This window comes from Canis aureus, chromosome 17 (genome assembly GCF_053574225.1).
Source record: "Canis aureus isolate CA01 chromosome 17, VMU_Caureus_v.1.0, whole genome shotgun sequence".
NCBI classification, from domain to species: Eukaryota; Metazoa; Chordata; class Mammalia; order Carnivora; family Canidae; genus Canis; species Canis aureus.
Genome location: NC_135627.1, coordinates 28,547,633 through 28,567,788, shown reverse-complemented (window position 1 = coordinate 28,567,788; position 20,156 = coordinate 28,547,633). Strand labels below are relative to the sequence as shown.

At 37.2% G+C, this 20,156-nt stretch overlaps 1 long non-coding RNA gene across 4 annotated transcripts in view; it reads left to right on the top strand.

The window, feature by feature from the left end:
* Positions 1–5,372: 5,372 nt before the first annotated feature.
* The window catches only part of LOC144287495 (uncharacterized), an 85,087-nt gene continuing 70,303 nt past the window's right edge, over positions 5,373–20,156 (top strand). For all 4 annotated transcript variants that reach the window (XR_013355281.1, XR_013355284.1, XR_013355282.1 and 1 more), the window contains exons 1-2: positions 5,373–5,436; positions 7,810–7,856. This is a non-coding gene — a long non-coding RNA (uncharacterized LOC144287495). The remainder of the gene's footprint in view (positions 5,437–7,809; positions 7,857–20,156) is intronic.

Below are 20,156 nucleotides of genomic sequence, written 5' to 3'. Positions count from 1 at the left end.
GTCAGTTATTTTTTTTTGATAGCTACATGCAAGAAAATGAAACTGGACAACTTTATTACACCATACACAAAAAATAAGCTTAAAAATAAGCTTAAGATTGAAGGCCTAAATGTAAAACCTGAAACCTTAAAACTCCTACAGGAAAACATAGGCAATAATTTATTTGACATCGCCCTGAGCAACGTTTTTCTAGGTATGTCTCCTTGAGCAAGGGAAAAAAGAGTGAGCATAAACTGAGAACACCAAAATGAAAAGCTTTGGCACAGTGAAGGCAACCATCAACAAAATGAAAAAGCAACTTACTAAATGGAGAAGATATTTGCAAATGATACATTTGATAAGGGGTTAATATTCCAAAACATATAAAGAACTTATACAACTCAACATCAAAAATACCCCCAAAATAATCCCAGACATTTGGTTTTGTTGGGTTACTTAAACTTACTTGGGTGATTTTCATACTTTGAAGTCTGTAGTTACCTCTGTAGAGTAAAAACTTTAAATATGCACAAAAAGTTGATAAGATTACAGTGGAAACTAAGTCAATGGTTCATTGATTTCGGGCTGATAATTATTAAGAGACCCTCGTAAGTGTTCTTCATAACAAGTATTGTGAAAGGAACACTAAATTTTGTATATTATGGCTCTTTCTATTTCTACAATATTGACAAAATGAGCACAGTGATCAAAGCAAACTACCTCTGACATTTAGGGAAAAGGATTGACCATTAGTCTTTTGGATTTACCTATCAGGTAAAGTTGGACACAAAGTAACTAGTAAGACAATGGTTCAGAAAGGAAATGCAAATTCACTGGTTTGGTATTCTTCTAGTCAGGGCTATGGGATGCTAGGTTAGAGCATGAGTTTTACACCTGGGAAAGTAATCACCTTATTGGAAAATTACTATGACACAATTTGGGAAGGAAGTAAACCATGAGGCAGGATGGAGTTGCCTGGAGCTAGTCTATAGAGAGCCCACTCAAAGGGGCCAATGCTACATAAGGACACAGGTGAGCAGGAGGTACAGATAAAGGTCCAGAGTAGAGGAACAATGGTCACTGCAAGGTTCCATGGGCTGTGGTGAAGGATGCAAGGCTTTGGTCTCTAGGGTTTCCTGGAAGCCCAATTTTAGGGGGAATTCCCTGTGAGATTACAGATTATTCAGAAGCAAGTCTAATTTTTCCATAAAGGTAAGCTATTGAATAGGGTTTCCTCTTTGGATTTACTTTAGGTGACTCAACAATGTATAGGATAGCAACAAAGCCACAAACCCCGAGGCTTCTAATTCTCTGAAAGCAGTAAGAGCTTGTGGCAGATTGCCTGGCACCATCTACTCTGCTTTTTCCACCCTTTTCTGGTCTCATATGGCCTGTCTTCAACTGGATATGTCCCATAATGACCTCACACTCAACATCTCCAAGGCCGATCTTATCTTCTACCTTTCCTTTGTTGGTTTATGATAACATTCTTTTCTAAGCTACATTAATTAGAAAACAATGGAGCTTTTAAACCTTTTCTTCATGTTTTGCTACATGTGGTACACAGTGCAAACCCAACTGCTCATACATTTAAAACATCTCATATCTTCCTTATTTAAGAGCAGCAGCTGTTAAGCAGGATATTAGCTCGTTTCTACATTTCTACCTAAGCCTGATAACTAAAGTTCTTTTTTTTTTTTTTTTTTACATCTTCTAAGTTTCTTTCATTATATTTCTTTTACTTCCCATTTCTGAACCCGACACTTTCCCATTTGGGAAATAAATACACACTATCCCAATGATACTTAAGATTCTCTTTTCTCTTCTGGTTACAGATCATAGTCCTATTCTTTGCATGCTAGATACTTTTTGACTAAGTGCCAAATATTGTGAATTTTACAATGTTGGGTGCTAGATTTTTTTTTTTTTGTACTTTAACTATTTCTGGGTGTTGCTCTGGGGTGCAATTAAGTTGGTTGGCATCAGTTTGATCCTTTTGAGGCTTGTTTTTAAGCATTCTTAGGCAGGTCCAGAGTGGCCTGTAGTCTGTGTCTAATTTGGCACCACTACTAAGGCAATACCCTTCTGTATTCTCCTCAAGGCTCCTTGTATCATGAAGTCTTTCTACTCTGGCTGGTGGGAGTAGCAACTCCTTCTAGCCCTGTGTGAGCTCTGGGAATTATTACTCCTTCTTTAGGTGGTTCTGGCTTCAGTATTTTCCTCACATGCCATTCAATACTCAAGGAAGAAAGCCCTCCATAGACTTCTGAGCTTGCTTTCTGTATACCCCCCTCTGCATACTCTGCCCTGCTAATTCTAGTTGCCATGATTTTCAACTGTCTTCAACTCAGGGAGACTGTCAAACTCCATTTGGGTCTCTCTCTCTCTCTCTTTCTCTTTCTCGGTCACACTTGAAGACACTCAGCCACACTGGAAGACACTCTGTCAGTCACACTGGAAAACATTCTCTCAGCCACACTGGAAAACTCTCTCTATACCTGAAACAGAAGTGAATTGTGGGCCTTAGCCTGTTTACTTTCTCTCAAAGATCACTGTCCTATAGCCTGAAGTCAAAAAGTGTTTCATATATATTTGCCTGCTTTTCCTTTTTTTTTTTTTTTTTTTTTCCTTTTTACAAGTAGAGCAGGTGGGAAAATCTAAATCCTCTTATTGTCATGACTAGATGATGAGAGGTGGAAGTCAGTATCTCTATGATCAGGCCATACTTTACCTAGCTATCCTTATCTTCTACTGTTTTTGTTTTTTTTTTTTCCAGTTTGAATTATCTTTTAGTTGAATACTTACACCAGCATGATGAACCATCTATATCCATGGATGGTTAAAAAAGTGTCCGTTTTGTCTTGTTTATGTGCTATACTATAATATCTACAAGAGCTGTACAAATTCTAGACATAGTAGTATCCATACTTGAAAAAGCATATTTGTCCTTTAAAATGTAGAATGAAACCAATTTTCTCTTCACTTTGTAAGATGAATGATAGATGCTGAGTGAAAATGAGTCTCTATACACAGTTCTCTATTTAAAAAAAAATTTTTTTTAAAGACTTTTAATTTGAGATAGAGCAAGAGAGAGTGCACATGCACGAGTGAGGGGAGGGGAAGAGGGAAGGGGAGAAGCAGGCTCTTCACTAAGCAGGGAACCTGTTGCAGGGCTCAATCCCAGGACCGTGGGACCATGACCCAAGCCAAAGGTAGATGCTTAACCCAGGTGTTCCCACAGCTCTCTTTAGTATCTCTCTGTATCCTACCTATTCCTTCATTTAGCAGTAGATGCTTGCTAAACAGGGTCCAAAGGGAATGATCAGAAACCCTCTTGTGGACCTCAGAATGTTCAATATGTGTTCATTCTAGTCCTAATGGTGATTGAAGTTTCTTATAATTGGAATGTTAAACTTGCCATAATTCATATTAAGTTGTATTATAAGACTTAAGATCCATTCTCAGTTCTACAGTTAACTAAGGGCTTAGGGTGATAACAATCCAATCTCTGAGGTTTACATTTCCAGACTCAAGGAGAATTTTCTTAAAGTACAGATAAATTGAGCAGATTTTGTTCTTGCATGTTTAAACATACACTGGGGGGGGGGGGGGGACCTAAGAACAATGAAAAATAACTTTTTGTAAAATTCTGAATCTTAAATTCTTTGCATGAATCATAACTGAGATCGCTTAAGATAAATTCTTTTTAGTTGACCAGAATTTTTTTTCTTGATTTTATGGTATATAAACCTTTGTGCTATAAAATATCTGTAATTATAACTTAACAAGAAACCATCAAATGTTCTTGATATAAGTAGGTCTTATTCAAACAAAAGAATAAGAAACTTTTGAAGTAGAGAAATTTGATTACATGACCTGAAAACTGTCCCACTACCAGTGTTTACCATTTTGAATGTTGACAATGAAGTTTCAAGACTGTTAGTCCTAATTTTGAGTGCAATTGAAATGTTATTTTCCTGCTTCCAAATGAATGTAGAGTTGACTCCTAACTTTTTGGTCACTTTCAATAATGCAAACTCTTCTAGACAATTTTAATTACCAAGAATCCAAGTTCAAAAATATGTATTTAATTGCACTGGGATTAGAAGGCATGGTTACCTCACTCTCTATTTTCATGCCTAGTGCCTTTACTCCATTCCCTTGGTCACTGGACTGACTTTTCTAGCATTAATTGTTGGGGGAGGGAGAGGGAAGAGGTAGAAGGGGCAGAAAGGATCTTTCTTGAATGTCTTTGACATGACAAAGGTTTACTTTGACCAAGGCAGATCTCATGATGCTTGGTTCTTTGAAGACCTCTCTTCATTCCCCATTGTCGCATTGGATCCTATTCATGAGTTTCACTGATGTGGATGAATGCATCTTCTGTCATGATCACCTAGGATTCCCCTGTCATTCCCTGAGAATTCTAGCAGTTTCTCCAGTAGCTTTCTGCTGCTGTCTTTGTTCTTGTTTTTGTTTTTTTCTCCCCTCCAGGGAGCTCTCTTATGCAAGATCTAAGATGACTTTGCCACTTGCTTGCTCATGACATTTAGTGTATGAAAAATGCACATCTGAGACTCTCTGTCCTTAGGAATGATACTATGTTTCAAATGATGGCTTGGACTCTGTTGCCCTAGTCAAACTCTTGTCCTTTAGATCACTCAGTTGAGTCAGACAACCAGTCTTCTCTGTCCCTTAAACTTCAGGGGACATAGTTCAAGCTCTCTGAATGGTCTTCTCAAAGTCCTTATAATTAGCCCTGAGGTTAGAAGACCATACCATTCTCCCATTCCATTCTCAAAGTGGGGGTGGATGAAGACTCAGCAAAACTACAATTGTCTCTAAAGAAATTCTCTTTCTAATTTCCAATTCCTTTCAGCTCTTCAATTTTACCCTTTTATAGTGGGTTTGAGGGGTCAATGTCACAATCAGTTTTTTTAAGCCACTTTCTTTGCCAATTCTGCATAAGTGATATTGAATTATATTTTTGAATGTCAGAGTAGTTGGCACTTCTATTAAGACCTCAGTTGAAACAGAGACCAAAATAGTTTTGTGTTAAAACTCTTCTATATTTATGTTTTAAGATGTGTTAGCTTGTCCAGACAAAAAGAAAAATATACTCCAAAGGAACTCTTAAGAAATGACATTAAATGTTCAGTTTTACATTTTTAATATGTATATAAGCAAATTTTGTGTTTTTTAAAAAGTTTATTTTCTGATTAATTTAGATATTTTTTAGGATTCATTCTAAGAATGGAATCTTAATTTATGGCATTGTGTTTGTAGGAAATATGGTCAGAGGACCAATTAAATTGTCATTTTTTCCCCCAGAAAATTCCACTGTTGGTATGGTACTCAAAAGTAGAAACAATGGAGAATACACCTACCTCAAAATATGGAGTTCCAGAACTTCTAAAGGAGACATGCATGAGACTAGCATCTTCTTGGGAGGATAAGGTTATTCCTCTTGAGTGCTCTTTCCCATAAATATGGAACCAAAGACTTCTTCATACCTTCTTAAGTTCCTATATTTGGCCCTTTTTAGAATGTAAAACGGTTGTGTATCTTTCATGAAAAGCCTTTATTCTCTGTGGCCTAAGTCCTATCTGAATTCAGCACAGTGAGTCAGCATGTGACCACCAGGGGGCAGCTATATACAGCCTTTGGGCTTAATTTTGCAGGCACTGGGGAATTATGGAAGGTTTCAGAGCAGAGGAGTGACCTAGTGAAAGTATGTGTTGGGAAGTTTAATTTGGTAGCCAGGGTGAAGGGGAAAGGATTATCCCAGAAAGTCTGATCTGAGACCATCGCTGTAATTTAAAGTAAAGAGGGGCAGCAGTGGCATTAAGGTAGGACTAGGAATGGAAAAAAAATTCCAGAATGTTCATTCCTTTTATTATTTTTTTAAAGATTTTATTTACTTGAGAGAGAGAGAGAGAGAGAAAGCACGTGCACGTGCCTGACTGAGTATCCATGAAGGGGGTAGGGAAAAGGAAAGGGAGAAAACCTGAAGCTGATCCTTGGCCAATCTGGGAGCCAGAGGTAGGACTTGATCATGACTAGCAGAAAGCAAGAGTCAGGGGCTTAACCGCCACCCAGGCGCCCCCAGAATGTTCATTCTTAATTAAAGTCAGAACCACATGACTGACTGGATATGGAAGAAGAAAATGGAGAACAAGTCTGCTTAGAGGATGTTAATTTTGAAAATGGAAATAAAGCTGCTTAGCTATATTCCCTGCCCTCTCCCCACTATGTATAATCAATTTCATTTTCATATAGAATTATAAAAACTTTTCAATGAAAATTTTAAGAATAACCTCAAAAGAGGCTTTTTGGAATATTAGACATTTCAGTCCCTGGTGGTTTCTGGAGATTTTGGAGGCAATTGTCGGTTGGCCTCTTTTCTTGGAAGGGAAAAAAATTAGAGTAAGAAACCATGGTGTTACTCTTTATTGTTAGACTTTTTTTTTTTTTTTTTCTTCATTAAAATGGTAGATGTTTGGAGAAATAATGCCTGACTCTATCTCTCTGAATGGAGGGCAAGCCAATGGAAAATTGTGTTGTGGAAGGATATTACCTCAGAAGAGCTTTGTATTAGTACACATGTCCACATTACTTCCCAAAGCATACAGTCTCACCTTATTAATGAGTATTAAGAGAAAAGATCTCCCCCAAATATAAATACCCCAAATGTATCTGAGGGGGAGATCCCAGTGTAGTGCATGTTATGTATATTATACACTGTATTCTTAAAGCACACTAGAGAAAAGAAAATATTATCAAAATCATAAGGAATAGAGGATACTATAATTACCAAAAAAAAAAAAAAAAAAGAAAAAGAAAAATCCACATACACATGGACTCATGTAGTTCAAACCTGTGTTGTTCTAGAGTCAGCTATACTCCCACAGTTTTGGTTGTAGTGAAAGTGGAAAAGACAAAATGCTCCAATAAACACAATAAGTTTTGAGGTTTGCCACTGGGGAATCCGTATCAATAGTTTTGATATAGAATTCTATGTACCATGCCAGGCCTTCTAAATTATGTAGTTAATTTCAGCAAACAGGAACTCAGGATAAAGATTCTCAAAAGTGTGATCCTGGTTTCTCTGTTTCTGCTCTCTGGAGTTCTGGGTCACCTGGTCTGGATCTTTACTACATTAGGCTACTGCACATTTGGTATCCATTGGAGTCACTCATATGGTGGCACTTACCCTCCTTGGATTGTCTAGATGGCCCTTTGGTACCTTAAAGGTGTCCATCACTTATGACTCATCCCACACAGAGATGCCTTTTCCTTTTCATAGCTTCAAAATATACTCAGACTGATTATTTCTCACCTACCCAGTGCTACTACCATTGACAAGCCACCATAGTATATTACCTGGATTTCTAGAATTGCATTTTATGCAATTCTATGCATCTACCTGTTCAGTCTGTTTTTCAACATTGGAGCTAGCAATCCTGATGGTCCATTCGTGTTACTTCTTAGCTGAAAATTCTGCAGTGGCTCCTAATTTCACCCTTAATCAAAGACTGAGTCCTTATAAAGAACTGGAGTTCTCTGCTACCTCATCTCCTGTGTTTCACACTTCACTCACTGCACTTCACTCACACTTAGAATATTCCAGACATGGCAAAATGCCTTCATTTCTTCAAGTCCTCTGGAGATTTAGGAGAAAATGAGGCCAACCCTGGCTGCCCTGTTTTAATTGCAAACTTTTCTTCCCACCAATTCTGATTACCTTTTCTTGTTTCACATCCCCACCCCCCCCACACACAATTCTCTATATAATTCTAATGTACTATGTAATTATGTTTTCTTTTTTAGATCTCTTCCTCTCTCTCTCTCTCTGCTAGAATATGTGCTCTGCAAAGGTAGGGATCTTTATCTGTTTTATTCACAAATGTATTGCATTTGTTTAAAGTGGGGTCCAGAGCAGTACCTAGAAAAGAACAGTAGATAATAAAGGAACTGTGCATTTTTCATTATTTGTGAAACTTGAGTAGGGCCTAAGAATTAAATATAGGCATGTATCTCTTATTTTTATGATATTGAGATTACATAGAAGAATGTCCTTGTTTGTAGGAGAATAAACACTAATGTATTCAAGGGTCATGAAACCTCCATTAACAAATGACTTAAATTGACTTATACAGTTTTAGCAACATTTCAGTAAGTTGAGACTATTTCAAAATAAAAAGTGCTTTTAAAAGTGTTTTTCTGGGGATCCCTGGGTGGCTCAGCAGTTTAGTGCCTGCCTTCAGCCCAGGATGTGATCCTGGAGACCTGGGACGGAGGCCCACGTCAGGCTCCCTGCATGGAGCCTGCTTCTCTCACTGCCTGTGTCTCTGCCTCTTTCTGTCTCATGAATAAATAAAAATCTTAAAAAAAAAAAAAGTGTTTTTCTGAGGTGATGTAGAGGTAAAGATGAGTGGTATGCAGGAAGGGAAAGGAGATTCCACACAGAATTGCTTGGGTTCCTAGCAATAGGTCTTTAAAAAAAAAAATCATTTACTTATTTATTTATTTATTTATTTATTCATTCATTCATTCATTCATTCATTCATTCATTCATGAGAGACAGAGATGTGGAGACACAGGCAGAGGGAGTAGCAGGCTCTATGCAAGGAGCCCGATGTAGGACTCCATCCCAGACCCTGGGATCAGGCCCTGAGCTGAAGGCAGATGCTCAACTGCTGAGCCACCCAGGTATCCTGCAATATGTCTTTATTTGGGATTTAGCACCTAGTTCTCTGGGTTGGGGAGTGTCTCCTAGAACTGCTTAGGTTAAGAGTTTTTAGTTCACCACAGAACTTTCACCTTTCTGTAGTGCATAGGACACAGGAGGCTGGGCCAGCATAGGTTCAAGTACAACCTGCCCTTGTGTCTGGAATCAGCACTTTTGTGCTTCTCATCCCCCTGGTATTGAGTCTGAGCCACTCTGATTATTTTAGGTCCCTGGTTACTCTCTGACTTTCACCAAGATTCTCCATGTACCTCTCCATCTATCATATATGCTGGAAAACACCATGCAAACTCCTTCCTTCTAGTCCTTGCACACTGGAATGCTTCCCTCTTCCTGCCAGATATTCAAAGAGCTCACCTCTTATCTTTCATATGTTTTGCCATCTTCTCATATTTAAAATTCCTCCTCCCTGGTTCTCCTATCTTCCTTTCTTTGATTATCACTAACACATGATCTTATTCACTTGTTTATTTTCTCTCTCCTGAAGAAAATGTCAGGTGTAGGAAAACAGGGTTTTTTTTTTTTTTGTTTTTGTTTTTTTTTTTTTTAAATTGATGTTATTTTGTTACTGATGTAAGCTCAGGTTATGGAATAGTACTTAGCACACCCCCAGGTACTTGGTAAATTTTCTGCAGATGAATTAAACAAATATATCCCCCATTGTGGATAGGATTCAATGAGTTGTAGAGTGTATGGGGAATGGTTTGGGACTGACCTCACCCTGTGGCCACTTAGCCAGAACCCCCTGTTTATATTTAATAAATGGGAAGCATCTGTTTTCCAAAACAACAATATTCTTTTCAGTTCCGTCAAGGATAGTGAGATTGTCTGGAGTAGGTTATCCCCACAGAAAATTTTCATTTTTATTCAAGTGTGCAAATAGTTTCTGTAAACATAGGTTGTAACAGGGATATTTGTGTTTCTGGAAGGGGAGGAAGAAACATTTTCTTTTTGATAGGATCCAAAGTCAGTTATTTCTCAAAACGTAGTGACTCGAAACACAACATTCATTTTGTTTATGAATCTGCAATTCGGTAGAGCTCAATGGAGACAATTTGTGTCTCTCCTCTTGGTATCAGCTGGGGCAGGTTCATAGTTTTCTGAAATTTTATCTGCTTTATGCTTTATCAAAAAGGAAAGGGACCAAGTGGTACTTACCGGCTAATGGGTAACATCAGCATATGCTGCAGTTAAGAAGCAGAGCCCTCTGGAATTACCAGTTTAGATTTGGCAGCATGTTTTGAAAGAATAAAATAATAAGGAGTACTCATGTTTGTGGTAAACTGTTCTATAAGTGGGTATCTAATATGAAAGGAGAAATATATAAAAGGAGGTCTACAGTTAGGGTCATTCTAGAAGTTTGTTATTCTATTGTAGCCTAAAAGTTTAAACCCCTTGGAAAGATTCTAAAATAGGAAGATTTCAAGTTGGGAGGAAACATGGCAGGGGAAAATAAGCAAGGAAAATGTTCTGGTCATCTATCCATGTATAGTAAACTCTCAAAACTTAGTGACTTAAAGGAACCATTTCCTACACCCTCCTCCAATAATGTAGATCGGTAATTTGGGAATGGATCCAGACAGTGTAATCAAGGCCAACTCAGGCTGCAAAATCCACTTCCAAGATGGCCTCTTTAGGCACATTTTTGGCACCTCTGTGATCCTTGTCCTTTCTCTCCCCACTGTGTCCCAACTGGTAGGGCCTCTGCTGATGACTTATGCTTCTCACAACTTCTCATAACAATTTCTCACAAATTTTAAGATGCTCAGATATTTTACTTGGTGGCTTAGGGCCCTCAGAGAACATGTTCCAATGGACCCTGACAGAAGCTTCAAGAAGAAGTCACAGTATGTCACCTATGCTGTATTCTATAGATCAGGCAAGTCACTAACACCAGTCAAGACTCAGTGGGAAAAGTAGCAAAGAATTTGTAGACTCCTCTAACCTTACAGTCTACCTTTTGGCCACAAGTTACTTACATTTCCCTGAAACACACAAAGCATTCATGTGTCCCAAAGCCCCCCCAATTTCATATTTTTTTTTTTCCTTTTTCAGCATTGAAGCATTTTCTTTTTCAGCTTGAAGTCTGGGATCTGATCAGTTAAATCAGGTCCAGATGTAAGTTTCTCAGATGAAGTTTGAGTACAATTCTGAAGACTTATGAGCCAGAGATGAATTTTTCCCTCTCCCCAACACACAACATAAAATGGTAGAACTAGGTGGGAGAACCCCAATAAACACTAGTTCAAAAAAGACGAAAGCAGAATCCTATAAACACTTATTGGTTTGTAGCAATGATGAAATCCATTGGGGCATGTGTTGTCACCTCCTTGATTAGGGCCCCTTGATTGGTCTTGCCCCTTGAGAATGATTCTCTCTGGCTACTTGCTCTGCCCTCTGGACTCTTGGTTCTGCCACTGAGTCATGCTTCCTTTTCTATGAGAAATGGTCCTTGCTTCCAGCTGACTAGTTTACTTAGCCGGCTCTTCCCCCAAAGAAATTCAAAGGTTCAAAGGCCTCTTTTCATTTTGTAATTTCAGTTCAAACTAATATGATTCCTTTAAAAAGTTTGTGGGTTTGTGTGTATCAAATTATAATCCACTCTATTGGTTCAAAGCCAGACCACACTTTCTGAAATAGGTGTTTTGTTTGTTTTTAAACCTCGGACGAGGAGTCTGGATGCTTGGAGAAAACATCCTTAATATTTTTAGAGTACATTTGTCTAGGAGAGAGGATCTGAGAAACAGGACCTTATGATTTTTAGAAGCCCGAGTATACACATCTTTCAGTAATTCTTAGCCATATTCTGATATGATTATCATTAAGGTGATGCTTTACTGGTAATGTTTGATTTAGTATTTACCTGGAGACCATTTCTTATTTTGAGAGCATATTGCTAACGAGAAAAACTAAGATTGGGCAGCCCCAGTGGCCGAGTGGTTTAGCGCCACCTTCAGCCCAGGGTGTGATCCTGGAGACACTGGATCGAGTCCCACGTCAGGCTCCCTGCATGGAGCCTGCTTCTCTCTCTGCCTGTGCCTCTGCCTCTGTGTGTGTGTGTGTGAATAAGTGAATAAATAAAATAAAAAAAAAAAAAACCTAGGACTTAAACTCTTATTTTTAAATCCAGTGAGTCCTGGTTTCTTTCTTCTCAGTTCTGTTTGAAAGCTGAACAATTTTTAAAAAAAAATTCTCGAGTGTTATCCCCACAGCTATAATGAGCTGATTGTCACTTTTAGCATTTTATCTGGAAATCTCTTTAGATAAATCCTTCAGTTCATTAGGGTTTTTTTTTGCTTGTTGCAAATTAGAGGGGAGGAGACCCGTATTACCAAATCTTCAACCACTACACAATAGAGTGTACTCTTTTCTCCAGCCTCTGGTCACAATTTCCTCATAGTCCTTCAAGCCCAATGAACCCTTTCCAACTTTCTGCTCAACGCTGGGTCCACCAGCCAATGTTCCAGGTTTTAGGTTTTTGTTTATGACATCCCATTTCAGGTACCAAATTCTATTTTGTTTAATGCTACAAAACTACACTGACGCCTGATGACTTAGAACAACCATTTCATTTTCCTAAGTATTTTCTGATCTAGGAATCCAAACATGGCTCAGTGGCCAGTTTGTTTCTGATCCATTTGCAACATTAGCTGAGGCATTTAGAGCCAGTGAATCCACTTAAGTGGGTTCTTCACTCACATATTCAAGTGCTTCTTGGCCTCTTTCTCTTTCCATGTGGTGTCTCCAGGATTTCTTCATGTGTCTTGATCTTCTTATATCGTAATGATCTCAAGGTAGTCAGACTTTTTATATGGTGGCTCAGGGCTCCCACATAGTGTTCAAAGAGATCTGGGAAGAAGTTTCAAGTTTACATTTTCATCTAGTCTCTGAAGTGCCAGAATAACCTATCTACTATGTTCTACTGATCAATCAACACACCAAGCCCAGCCCAGACTCCAAGAGAGGGGAGTTAGACTGGAACTCTCAATGGGAAGAGTAGTAGCGAATTTGCTGCCTCAAGAATTTAGGTGTTGAGAGGTGTTGGTGGTCAATTAGATTTTAGGATTTTATTCATGTTAAAAGTATTCAGGCATTATTTACCTTTTATCACCTGTCCTTGAATATGTTTTTATGTTGTGTTGAAAAACCTACTTTCAGGAGTTTGAGGGGTCAATGAGGGACTAGAGTCTGCTATAGAGTTTTTAAAGCTATCAGAATTTATGTATGTATTCATTAGTTTTGCTCTAACACTAAATTTAAACGAAGGGAAATTGGGTCATCAAAATATCCAAATCAATTACCACATTTGTTGAATATTCCCAGGCACTGAGACACTGGATATTTGCTTAGCTGACTGATGAATCTTATGGAGTGTCTGGCTTTTCTTGAATTTCAGAGAAATAAAGGATTTATATCTTAACCCACAGATACTGTGTATGTAGGGAAATGAAGCCAAAAAGAGCAGAAATAACCACAATCTTATATGGCTCTGGTTTAATAGAGAAAAATGCATGGAGAGCTTACACTTTGGTCTTTGTTCCCACAGTCTGGCTAGTGTCATTTCTGCAACTCCCTGCTGATATAGGAGGAAATAGGATCTAGGACCCCTGATAATGAAGACCCTTTGGGAAAGCAAGAAAACTCCTATCAAAATCCCCATTCTACATATTTCTGACATTGTTTTGATCTTAAAAATTTTCCTAAAATAAAAAGGAAATAAGATAAAGTTACTTTTCCAGAACTTCAAGACACACTTAAAATTATATATTTAAAGGGAACTTTCAAGACACATTTCTAATTATAATGAGAATTTTGAGATACATTTCTAACTGTCATCAATAATTAGAATTACACAAAATTTTTTTTCTAGTGGGCTTGTGAGATGTCAGATCTTTCTGAAAAAAATTGATATACTTGTGTATGCATATTAAAACTTCTAAACATGTTAAAGAAGCATAAAAGCAACTTGTTCACCAGGCCAATTTTTTTTTCTGTCTTAACATCTTGCATAGCCAGTTGGATCTTAATCTTACCACAGTCTAGCTTTTGCCATTTCCCCAGAAGCCTGATGACTATTGGCACTAAGGTTTGGTTCTCAGGCTTAGAGTAGACAGACACACCACTGCCCGCACACACACAACTGATGGGCTAATAAGACAATGACTTGATAACATGCATATGCTCCTTGCTCTCTGGATACGAGCTCGGGCAAGTATCAGTTATGACAGATTTGGCCCCTTATCCAAGTTAGGTTAAATCAAGCCAAATATCGCTGGCAATTTTCTCCTATGAGTAAGATATTTCTTATGAAGTAGCTAGCTTCTGATTTGGAAATAATGATTTTAAAAACCAATGAATTTCTGTATACATACTGAGTAGTAATGATCAGCGAAGTGTCAAAGCCTTTGAAGGTGTTGTTAGTTTGGAAGCTGGACAGTAATCCAGACAAAAAAAAATATGGTCATAAAAATATAGTTTAGAGAAGGAAATCAAGAAGTTTATTTTACTAAGGAGAAAAGAGGATAGTTGATAAAATTCTGATTAATAATGTATTGCTACTAATGTGTGAGAAAGTAAGGTGGTCACAGACCATACCAAACTCTAAAGAAGTTCTGTGCAGGGTCCAGTGTTGTCCATGTTAAATTGTTTTATGTGTTCCATCTCCCACCACTTCTGGTATGGGAAGAATATGTCTGGGTGATATCTAGAATTTGAAGTTGGAAAATCCTTACTGATCTAGTAAGTATAAAATGCCTTGTTGATTGCTCTTGGAAATAGCTACTGAGTTCTATCATTTCACCCAGCTTAGTTTTTGACTAATCCATGTTGCCAAGCTGAAGCCTACTGTTTTTGTTCTTCAAGTACATTTTGGGTGTCAGTGATTTTACGGTTAATCAATAAACCCCTGCCTTATGCTAGGAGTCAGGGCTACATGAATAGAAAGGTCTTCCCTCAGTGATCTTACTCTCTAGAGGCGAACAGTAAACAAAATGTTAAAGTATAATGAAATTAGTAGTAAAATAAGGGTATTAAGGTGCTATGGGAGTATGGCAAAGAGAAGATAAAACTCCACTTTGAGGATCAAGGACAATTTCACAGAGGAGGTAATATCTGAATTGGAATTTAAAGATTACTTGGAATCTCCAGGCAAAATAGAAGGTCATACTCTAAATAGAGTAAATATGGACATTGGAATGGAAGTTTAAAGAATCCTGTGTTCCAATCTTGTTTTCAATACCAGATAAGACCTCCATTGTGTGTGGGGGGGTAGGTGAGGGGGGCGAGGAGAAATGTTGTAGGTTTGATTTTCCTGGGAAGTAGCAGAGAGAATAGATGCTGGTCAGTGGAGAGAATTATCCCAAAAGACATCAGTGGGAATGTATAATTGAAGGATGAGGTCAAGTGGAGTCAGACTAGTGTGAGAGGAAAATAGGATTAGTCTCTATTCTAAATATAAGTGTAAAATTAGATATTAAGAGAAAATGGACCGAGGAAGAAGGCCAAAGATTCAGCAATGAACAGAGGGAAGTTGGGGTATTGGATGAAGAGTTAGAGGTAAGGAATAAGGAAACCAGTGGATAAAGCTTGAGTGTTTCAGAGTAACACAATGAGAGCAGGAATCTGCTTTCTGTTCACACCCTAAGCAGGCAGCCAGGCTCTAGGTAGTTACCTACAGGAGCTACATATTTGGAAGACCTAAAGGATACCTTTTTGTATGGATGAAATTTGAGAGCATGTAGTAGAGAAATGTGGCCAGAGAGGTAGACAGTAATAAAACTGTGAAGTCCTTCTAGTTCATAAGGAGTTTGAAATTTCTCTGAAGGTACTTAGAAGACACTGAAAGATTTTGAGCAGGGAGATTTGCATTTAAGAAAATTTTCTGGTAGCAGTGTCCAGGATGAATTAGGGTATAGGCAGTGAAGTGGAATGTAAGGGGATTAAATAGAAGACTATATCAATAATTCTGATGCAAGATTATAAGGACCTAAAAGGCAATGGCAATTGAGAAAGAGGAGTATTTGAAAGATATTTAGGTACCAAAATAGACCTATTATATAAATGATCTTATGTAAGAAGGGAGAGAAAATGGAAGATTGACACTAATTTTCTGTATTCAGCCTGAGAGGCATTTTAGTCAAAGTGTATTAACTACTTATAACAACTTCAGAATTTCAGTGTGGGTTACCTAATAAGTGTTTATTTTTTACCATGCATTTTTATAAGGTGCGGGTGTCACTGTTCCATACAGTCACTCAGGGAACCAAACTACTTCCATTTCATGGCTACACACTCCCACAGGGCCTCAGAATCCTTCTCTAATACTTGGTCCAGCTTGTGGATACAGAAAAACAGTGTGGAAGATTGTAAGGAGATTGTTAGTATCTAGACAAGGAAATTATATGTATCATTTCTGTTCTATTCCTATTAGTCCAGACTGATTCATATGGCTACACTTAAGTGCAAAGGATCCTGGGAAATATAGCTTGGGTGTCTGGGAGAAGAAATTGAACTTTGCTGAAGATACCAGCACAGTCTGCCTTTCTAACCACCAACTGTATTTTTCACTATTCCTTTCTTGCATAGGAGACCTCTCTTTTGCAAGTGAGTCAACCTAAAGTTCCATCTAGTAATTCATTCTGATCAAAGCGCACTCTCCCAGGTGATTTACAGTGAGAGATGTAATGCCTCATTAGTTTGGTGACTTATGATCTAAAATAGCAAATTTTCTACCCTCCCTCTCCCATACACTGGTGCAACATAGGCACCATAAACATTTCCATTAAGAAATAGACAAATGGTTAATACATAGTCACTGGTGTATAGCAACTCAAATTCACTGGGTAGATATTATGAAATGTTTCCCATTCTGGAGATAGAGGCATTTCCTTAATAAGTCCCAGTTCTGTTCTCTTGGAGAAATTCCCTGGTTCTGTCCTCTGCGAGATGGTTGCCTGTCCATATCTTCCTTAACCACATTTGAAGTAGAAGTTGGAGAGTATGTCTTTGAAGGAGACATGGCTTTCACTGCTCATTCTTACTTGAGGGATGTCTTAGAGCAGATTTGCAATTTCTTTGTCAGTATAATTCCCTCAAAGTAGTAGGCTACTGATCTTAGTATTTCCAGTCAGTTTCATATGCCAATAACCATACCCTTTCTTAGTTCTTTTCTACACTAGTTCTCATATTTGCTTTTATTTTTCCTTTTAAAATGATTTTCTCTCACATTTCTCACTGAACATAACAGGCAACCTGAGGCTGAGACAGTAAACATGGGTTGGAGTTTAGGACCCTTAACCAATCTTTGCTATAAAGTTGAGTTATTTTGTTTGGGTAGTATTACTGGACTTTTTTTTTTTCTTGAAGCGTTTCTCAATATTTTATTATTAAAGGTTTAGTAGCCATAAATTTTTCTAAACTTCTATGCTATCTTCTATTTTTGCTTGAAACAAGCCAATTCTTTTTAAAGTGCATCACTTTCTTATAATACCTTGCCTAACGAAGACAGTAGCAGGTAACACAGGATATTCTGATTCTTTCTAGCTACTTCTAGATCTTGAGATTTTGTTGTCATGTGGAAGATAGGCAACAGTTTTATTGTTTTGCAACTGTGTGATCCAATATATCACTATCTTTTTTTTTTTTTTTTTTTTTTTTGAACTTATGTCAGCTGTTTCTTTACTGCTTGGTTTCCAATCAGTAAGCCAATGCCATGCCTTTTTGGTGTTTATCAGAATTCCTCACTTAAGGTAACATTTTAATTGGGCAGGCAAGCCTGTGTAAAATCTCTCAACTCAATGCCTCAAAACAGAAATTTAGTTCTTGCTCATGTGTCAGTTTAGTAAGAGCCTGCCATAGGGAAGGACTCTATTTAAAGCAGTCATTCAGGTATCCATGCTGCTTCCTTTTAGTGCTTCTGCCTTCCTAGAGCTTGAATCTTTCATGGGGTTCTATGCATCTGGCTGTCAGACTAAGGAAGAGCAAGAATATATAAGATTAAAATCTGGAAGTGACATAAATCATTTTAGTTCAGATACTATTGATAGTCAGTCATATGGCCATACCTAACTGGAAGGAGAAAAAGAAAACAGGATTTGCTGCATCAGACTAGAAGATGACTAGGGGATACTATATACTCTGATAAGAAATACTGGGTGCATCAGGTTTAGATATATATTTGGGGGAGAAGAGTGAGTTAGGGAGTGAGTTAGGTTTGATTAAGAGAGACCTCTGATTCTTCCAGTGGGACCATATAAAAAGTATTATAAACCTCAATATGGAGCTCACATTAAAGGTATAATTTTTAGAAGTAGATGTGGTAGTGATTTACATATAGATTACTAATCTATACACCTAACATAATTTAACCATGTCTGTTGCTTCTAAACTTCCCACTTTTTCTTACTTTGATACTACTTCTCTGCCCACAATGCTTTTTTTTTCCATTTTATGTTTTCTCTTCTTTTTCTTTCACATTTTTACTCTTTTTTTCTCACTTTCCCCTTTACTCTTTATATTCTGCTAATACTCTTTATTTGAAGTGCCTAAAGGTCTACATTTTAACAACTAGAATTTTAAACAACAGAAGTTTTAAATTAAGTACACCAATAAAAATAAATGCATTAATTTTAGAATGAGTATTTAATAGTAATCTAGAAAAGCCATAGGCATTGATTATTACCACATGTATTTATATTTGAATTGACAAAACATTTTCTCAAGGAAGCTGGGTAGCAACTCAGAATTTCATTTTTCTAAACATCTCATATTGATATTTTTCCAAGTTGGTATCTAATACAGTTAATCTCTAGAGGTTTTCAGTTTGCTCTGACTGTAGCAGATGTTTGTGTATTTTCCTTCTCTCTCATTGCAAGAGAGATACAAGAAGCTTGCATTTGATTTTGTCTACTTAGTAAGCAGTTACAGACATTAATTCCAACTAGAATACTTGGTTTTTAGAAGTGACTCATGGTAAGCTATAAGTAGTTATATGTATTGTACTCTTGTGCCTATGAAAGGAACAAAAAGGACAATTAGAATGGGGAAAAAAGATATTTAAGGGGGTCATTGGTAATGCCAAGAATTTGTATCTAAATGAGCTATGGCATGGATATTAAATCATCATGTGCAGTTTATAATAGCAGTGAGGAAAGAACAATTTGGCCGGCAAATGGAAAGAAATTCTATTAGAAATTTCACTCATGAAGTTGATGTGAGGAATTGGTGTGTATGTTGTTTCACCAGCTGAAGAACCTGAGATGGAAGCCCTAGAAATAGTCCATTTTGGGGTGTTTAGAATTATGAGAATCTTCAGATTATGAAAATCCTTTTTTGGTGTACTTTTTGTCCCCCCTTACTTTATGTTAGGGCTTTTATGGTATTACTTGGAAGAGTTGAAGCTGGATTCCTCTCATAGTGTTCTAAGTCTAACCTAAAAGACCAACAGATTTTTCTTACTCCATTGCATTTTCTGAAGCACCAGTAAAAAGAGATGAACCAAGTTAAAACTTTTGTCATGTGATGAAATTTTAAGAAAGTTACTTGATATATGTGACTCCTTTTAGCAGTATGGATGGATTACAGGTTCTAAAAAATCCTCACACTGAGAAATATGTAGGTTCTGGATAAACAGCACTAACAGCAAAAATACTTTACACCTATTGCTTACATCATAAAGAAGAGAAACCCCCAAGGTGCCCACATAAAAGGAAAGCAAATATAGTAAGCATAAATTAGCTGAAACAAGAGTGGTAGGTAGAAGAAACAGCTTGAACTGCCTTGGAAGAAAAGTCGAAATCAAGGAATTAGAGTTTGAATATTAATGGACATGAGAGAAAAAGGGAGAAACCATGTGGATCTGGAAGGGGATCAGCTGAATTTAAGACCTTAACATAATCCTGGGCCTCTTGAAGGGACTACATCCTCAGTGAAAAATGTGACCATTTAAAAAATAAAAAAAAAAAATTAAAATCTACTTGCTCAAAGCAAAAAATTTATGTCTCCAACTAGGCTCTCAAGAGAATTATGTTATATTTCCAGTGTAATTCACAAACTCTAAGCTCTAAAGATCATTTCAGATAGAAAGGGTAATCTTTCTATCCAGTAGACAAATACAAGCCTCTTTACTGAAAAGTATCCTAGACTCAGACTTCTATAGATTTCTACAAATTAAAATAAAAAAATAAATTACCAAAACAAGAGGAGGAAACAAGTGACAAGAGTTAGGAAAAATAGTATATTTATGCCTTCAAGGACTTTAGATACTGGAATGATCTGAAAGATAATATAAAACAATTATGTATGACATTAAGTAAATAAAAGATGAAATTGGAAAAAAATCTGATACTATTAAAATAAAATATGGAAATAAGATCATTGAAATTATGATTAATTTCTATTTTTTGGTAATGACTAAGATAATTTTACCAAT